A 7,465-nucleotide genomic window follows, 5' to 3' on the forward strand; every position below is an offset into this window, starting at 1 on the left:
ACCTGTCACCCCCATCGGGAGCACCTGTCACCCCCATCAGAAGTACGTGTCACCTCCATCAGAAGTACGTGTCACCTCCATCAGAAGTACGTGTCACCTCCATCAGAAGTACTCGAGTACCTGTCACCCCCATCAGGAGTACCTGTCCCGTGAGCTCCATCAGGAGTACCTGTCCCGTGAGCCCAGCAGCCAATTAGTCCCTGTCGTGCAGCCCTGTCATACAGCCACCATGTCCAGAAAATTATACACCACAGAAGAGGCATTCCAAATTCTAACCCAGACCGATGAGAGCAGCGGGGAGCTCTCACCGCCCCATAACAGTACTGAGTCCACTTTCAATTCAGGTTCGGAATACGAGCCCCCCGAAATCAGTACATCCGAATCGGAGGAGGAAGTAGTCCGTCCAAAAAGACCACGGTCTGAACCTCAGGCAGCTACCAGCAGCGCCGTACACCCCAGTGGCCAATCAGCAAATGCTAACGGCGCTAGACCCCAGGAGGAAAGGCCCAGTACAAGCTCTGGAATTCCACGCCGAGGAAGTAGGGCCCAAACCTATCTACCGGATGGCTTGGCCAACCCGTTGTGGTTGCCTTCTAGCACAGGGTCAGCCACAATCCCCCCTTTCACAGCACAGCCAGGTGTGCAGGCCAACACCGAAGGTTTCTCTGAAATCAATTTTTTTTTCCCTAATGAGTTCCTTCAAACCATCATGGACCAAACAAATCTTTTTGCCAGTCAGTACATACAAAACAACCCCAACTCATGCTATGCCCGCCCTTTTGAATGGAGACCCCTAACAATGGAGGATATGAGATTGTTTTTAGGCCTTACGCTGAATATGGGGCTTTCAAAAAAAAAAATGAACTTCATTCGTATTGGTCTAAAAAGCCCATCCACCATATGCCAATTTTTTCAGCTACGATGTCCAGGTCCTGCTATGACATGATCATACGGTCCCTGCATTTCAGTGACAGCTCGCAGTCCCCCCCCCCCGAAGTCATACAGACTTTGATAGATTATATAAAATTCGCCCCCTAATAGATTTTTTTTAATAAGAAGTTTGCTGAACTTTACATCCCGGAACAGAACATCTCTGTGGACGAATCCCTGGTCCATTTCACTGGCCGACTGGGAATAAAACAGTATATTCCCAGTAAGAGAGCGAGGTACGGCTTGAAGCTAAACAAGCTCTGCGAAAGCTCCTCCGGCTATGTGAATGCCTTTCGTGTGTATGAAGGCAAAGACTCCCAAATCCAGCCCCCTGAGTGTCCATCGTATATGGGAATAAGCGGGAAAATTGTATGGGAGTTGGCATTCCCACTAGACATGTGCAGACTGGAATATTTTGTTTTGTTTTTTCGTTTTCGTTTGGAAAATAAATTTATTTAGTTACTCCCGAAAATCATTTTGATTTATTTCCTTTTTCGTTGGGGAAAAGCTTTCGTCCGAAAATCCAATAATACTTGGTTTCTGTCGAATGGTCAAAAGAATATTCGACGGAACGTCGAATATTTGTATTTTCCATTGATTGTTCAAACGAATATTCGACGGAACGTCGAATCTTTACGTTGAATCGTACATTTCCATTCGTATATTCTGTCTACAAGAATTCTAATGTTGTATGACTAGTAATAATGTCGAATCTATTCTCTATAATGTCGAATCTATTTTCTCATAAATCGAAATCTATTCTCTGTAATGTCAAATCTATTATTTCTATAGTGTCGGATCTTTTCTCTATGATGTCGAATCTTTTCCCTATAATGTCAAATCTCTCTATATCGAATTTTTACCGCAACGAAAACGAAAATAAAGCATTTTTTATGTCGGATCTTTCGGTTTTCGTTTCTTGCACTTTCGTTATCGTTTGTTAAATGATAACGAAAAAAACAGATTTTCGGACGAAAATGCATTTTAACGAAAACAAATGCACATGTCTAATGTGAATGCCTTTCGTGTGTACGAAGGCAAAGACTCCCAGCCCCAGCCCCCTGAGTGTCCATCGTATATGGGAATAAGCGGGAAAATTTGTATGGGAGTTGGCATTCCCACTCTTCCAAAAGGGGTATCACATATACGTGGACAATTACTACACCATTCTGCCCCTTTTTCGCCACCTATTCCTGAATAAAACTTTGGCCTGTGGTACTGCACGTAAAAACAGGAAAGGCTTCCCACAGAGTTTAGTCACCACAAGCCTACAAAGGGGGGAATCGGCAAGCCTGAGGAACGAAGAAGTTTTGGCCGTGAAGTGGAGGGATAAGAAAGTCGTTTACATCATGTCGACTATCCACAATGACACCTCAGTGGAACTTCACAGGAGACGCCGTACCGTTCGAAAGCCTTGCTGTATCAACGAATATAATAAGTTCATGGGGGGGGGGGGTGGATCTAAACGATCAAATGCGGCAGCCCTATCTCTCAATGCGAAAGTCTATTTTCTGGTCTAAAAAAGTTGCAATATACTTCTTCCATACGGCCCTTTATAATTCATACGTCGCTTATCACAAATCAATGGAAAGGCCCATCCCCTTTATCAGATTTATCGAAAATGTCGTCACTGACCTGATCTATCATCAAGGCTCTGCCCCACAAAGAATTCGCTCCGATTGTGTCAGCAGACTGCACGAGCGCCATTATCCTGACTAGGGTTGTCCCGATACCGATACTAGTATCGGGACCGATTCCGAGTATTTGCGGGAGTACTTGTACTCCCGCAAATACCCCCGATGCCTCATCCGATACCACGCCGCCGCCGCCGTTACGCCGCATCCCCGCTGCCTGGTTAATACGGGCGGGGAACATTACAGCTTTCATTTGAATAGCTGTAGTGTTTCCTGCCGCGCCGCGTATAGACACACCCCCTTGCTCGGGTGAACTGTCCAATCCCGAGCAAGGGGGAGTGTCTATACGCGGCGCGAATCATTACAGCTATTCAAATGAAAGCTGTGATGTTCCCCGCCCGTATTAACTAAGCGGCGGCGTGGCAGCCTGCACTGCCATGCAGGTAAGAGGGACATGGCTGCATATATGGGGGGGACATGGCTGGATATGGGGGGAGACATGGCTGCATATGGGCTGGATATGGGGGGAGACATGGCTGGATATGGGGAGAGACATGGCTGGATATGGGGGGGACATGGCTGGATATGGGGGGGACATGGCTGCATATGGGGGGACATGGCTGCATATGGGGGGGACATGGCTGCATTTGTGGGGGGCATGGCTGCATTTGTGGGGGGACATGGCTGCATTTGGGGACACATTTAAAAAAAAGTTTCGGTATCGGCGAGTACTTGAAAAAAAGTATCGGTACTTGTGCTCAGTCCTAAAAAAGTGGTATCGGGACAACCCTAATCTTGACAATATTCCACCATTAGCAACCGGAAGAAGACGCCAAAAAAGATGTCGGGTGTGCAGCAAACGTGGAATTAGGAAAGACACCAGTTGCTATTGCCCCGACTGTCCCTCCCAACCTGGCCTATGTATGACACCATGCTTCAAGCGATATCACTCTTTCGAAAATTATTAACCCAAATTCCTAATAGACTGCCACTTCCCCGTTTTCAATTTCTGTGCTGATTTCCCTGCTGCCTCAACCAACCAACCTAGTGCCTCAACTTAACTGACCCTGGCCTGTTTATCGACTATGCCTCTGCCTGCCGTCTGCATTGTTTATCCGCCATGTTTCTGCTTTTCACGTGAACTGACCCTGGACTATGGACTATGCCTCTGCCTGCCGTCTGCATTGTTTATCCGCCATGTTTCTGCTTTTCACGTGAACTGACCCTGGACTATCGACTGTGCCTCTGCCTGCCGTCTGCATTGTTTATCCGCCATGTTTCTGCCTTTCACGTGAACTGACCCTGGACTGCTTCTCGACTATGCCTCTGCCTGCCGTCTGCATTGTTTATCCGCCATGTTTCTGCCTTTCACATGAACTGACCCTGGACTGTATCGACTATGCCTCTGCCTACCGCCTATTTCTACCTTTTACCTGCACTGACCTCGGCTTGTTGACCATGTTTTTGCCTGCCCTTTGGACTGATCTTGCACCCTGCCACACAGGGGTCTCACATATGTGAGGGGCTCCAGAATAGTGTTCGGGGTTCAGAAAACCAGTTTTTTGGTTTTCTGTGTTCCCATAACAGGGTCTGGATGCCCGGAGGCTTCAAAGCGATTTGGGTGGCAGAAGCCTCTACCCCTGTCCCCATTCTTTCCTGACCGAGGCCCTAAACTTGATGGTCCTGCCTGCTGCCTGGATCAATACTTTGGCTGCACTAACCATATCTCTGCCTGCTGCATTTACTATGGACAGTATTCCTGCCTGCTGCATGGACGATCCTTTCGCTGCTGCTGACCACATCTGCCGATGCTCTACTCTGTGGACCACTGCACTACTAAGACAGCAGGTAATCTTTTCTTTACTCAGAAGAATGTATTTTGGTTTGTAATTGGTATGTACAGTACATGCTATGGGTTAGAAATATGAAGGACCTTCAACAATGTCTTAGGTTGGCAGGAATTTGTGTGTGTAATTTATGCTCCTAGAACTGGAGGTGCTACTTGGGTGTTGGAAAAGTCTCACAAATGTGGTATTGCCATACTCAGGAGGAGTAGCAGAATATATTATGGGGTGTACATGCTATGTGTTAGAAATATCTTATAAATGGACAACTTTGTGTAAAAAAAATGTGTTTTCATTTTTTTTTCCACATTTTCCAAAAATATCTGGAAAAAAACGAACGATTCAAAAGTCTCATTATGCCTCATAGTTTATACGTTGGGGTGTTAGCTTTCCAAAATTGGGTCATTTTGTGGGCGTTTCCATTGTCCTGGTGCTCCAGGGCCTTCAAAAGTGAAACAGGTAGTTGAGAGATTAGTAGGTAGATTCAGGTAGGGGCGCGCAACTATAAGGCGGCGTAGCCTAGCGTGTTTACACTACGCCGCCTTAAGTAAGAGAGGCAAGTACTGTATTCTCAAAGTACTTGCCTCCTTACTTAGGGCGGCATAGCGTAAATGCGGCGGGCGTAAGGGCGCCTAATTCAAATGTGTTTGAGGGGGGCGTGTTTTATGTTAATGAGGCTTGACCTCACGTTTTTGACGTTTGTTTTTACTGCGCATGCGCCGGGCGCCTACATTTCCCAGTGTGCATTGCGGCTAAGTACGCCGTACGGGCCTATTGATTCCGACGTGGACGTAAACGACGTAAATCGATATTCGCGGACGACTTATGCAAACAACGTAAAAATTTCGAATCTCGCGGCGGGAACGGCGGCCATACTTTAACATTGCTATTCCACCAAATAGATGGAATAACTTTAGGCCTGATTATGCCTTACGGAAACGGCGTAAATCTACTGCGGCGGCCGGGCGTACGTTCGTGAATCGGCGTATCACCTCATTTACATATTCTACGCCCACCGCAATGGAAGCGCCACCTAGCGGCCATCCGAAAAAATTGCAACCTAAGATAGGACGGCGCAAGCCGTCTTATCTTAGATATGTTTAAGCGTATCTCTGTTTGAGCATACGCTTAAACATAAGTCGGCGTAGATTCTGAGTTAGGTCGGCTTATCTACTGATAAGCCGGCCTAACCCTTACTGAATCTACCTATAGATGTGTAATTTATGCTCCTAGAACGCCTGAAGGTGCTACTTCAATGGCCGGCCTCTGTATGTGGCCAGGTTGTGTAAAAGTCCCACACATGTGGTATCGCCATACTCGGGAGGAGCAGCAGAATGTATTTTGGGGTGTCATTGTAAGTATGCATGTGCTGTGTGAGAGAACTAACTTTGTTATTATGACAATTTTGTGTAAAAAAATAAAATAAAAATTCTTAATTTTCCCAAGAATTGTGGTAAAAAATTACAACTTCAAAAAATTCACCATGCCTCTTACTAAATACCTTGGAATGTCTATTTTCCAAAAAGGGGTAATTTGGGAGTTATTTGTACTTTCTTGGCTTGTTAGGGTCTCAAGAAATGATAGGACGTCAGTACATCAGCTGTGATAATTTTTCAATGATTTGCACCATAGATTGTAGACTCTATAACTTTCACAGAGACCAAATAATATCCACTAATTTGGGTTATTTTTACCAAAGATATGTAGCAGTATACATTTTGGCCCAAATTTCTGAAGAAAAATTATTTCTTTGCAAAAATTTAAGATGGAAACTAAAAAACAATGTTTTTTTTTTCAAAATTTTCTCTTTTTTTGCTTATATTGCAAAAAAATAAAAAACCCAACGACGATTAAATACCACCAAAAGAAAGCTCTGTTTGTGAGAACAAAATGATAAAAAATTTGTTTGGCTACAATGTAGCATGACTGAGTAATTGTCATTCAAAGTGCGAGAGCACTGAAAGCTGAAAATTGGTCTGGGCAGGAAGGGTATATTAACCACTTAAGCCCCGGACCAATATGCAGCTTAATGCCCAGAGGTGTTTTTACAATTTGGCACTGCGCTGCTTTAACTGGTAATTGCGCGGTCATGCAATGTTGTACCGAAACGAAATTTGCGTCCTTTTCTTCCCACAAATAGAGCTTTCTTTTGATGATATTTGATTGCCTCTGCGATTTTTATTTTTTGCGATATAAACGGAAAAAGACCGTAAATTTTGAAAAAAATTGATTTTTCTTAAAAAACAAAAAGTAAAAAATATCGAATAAACAAAATTTTAGTCAAACATTTAGGCCAAAATGTATTCAGCCACATGTCTTTAGTAAAACAAATCGCAATAAGCGTATATTTATTGGTTTTCGCAAAAGTTATAGCGTCTACAAACTAGGGTACATTTTCTGGAATTTACACAGCTTTAATTTTATGACTGCCTATCTCATTTCTTGAGGTGCTAAAATGGCAGGACAGTACAAAACCCCCCCAAATGACCCCATTTTGGAAAGTAGACACCCCAAGGAAACTGCTGAGAGGCATTGAGTTGAGTCCATTGAATATTTTTTTTTTTTTGTCCCAAGTGATTGAATAATGACAAAAAAAATATTTTTTTTTACAAAAAGTTGTCACTAAATGATATATTGCTCACACATGCCATGGTTATATGTGGAATTGCACCCCAAAATACATTCTGCTGCTTCTCCTGAGTACGGGGATACCACATGTTTGGGACTTTTTAGGAGCCTAGCCGCGTACGGGGCCCCGAAAACCAAGCACCGCCTTCAGCATTTCTAAGGGCGCAAATTTTTGATTTCACTCCTCACTACCTATCACAGTTTCGAAGGCCATAAAATGCCAAAATGGCACAAAACCCCCCCCAAATGACCCCATTTTGGAAAGTAGACACCCCAAGCTATTTGCTGAGAGGCATGTCGAGTCCATGGAATATTAAATATTATGACACAAGTTGCGGGAATATGACAAACTGATTTGTTTTTTGCACAAAGTTGTCACTAAATGATATAACCATGGCATGTGTGAGCAATATATGTGGAATTGCACCC

Source organism: Rana temporaria, chromosome 8, assembly GCF_905171775.1.
Source record: "Rana temporaria chromosome 8, aRanTem1.1, whole genome shotgun sequence".
Taxonomy (NCBI): Eukaryota; Metazoa; Chordata; class Amphibia; order Anura; family Ranidae; genus Rana; species Rana temporaria.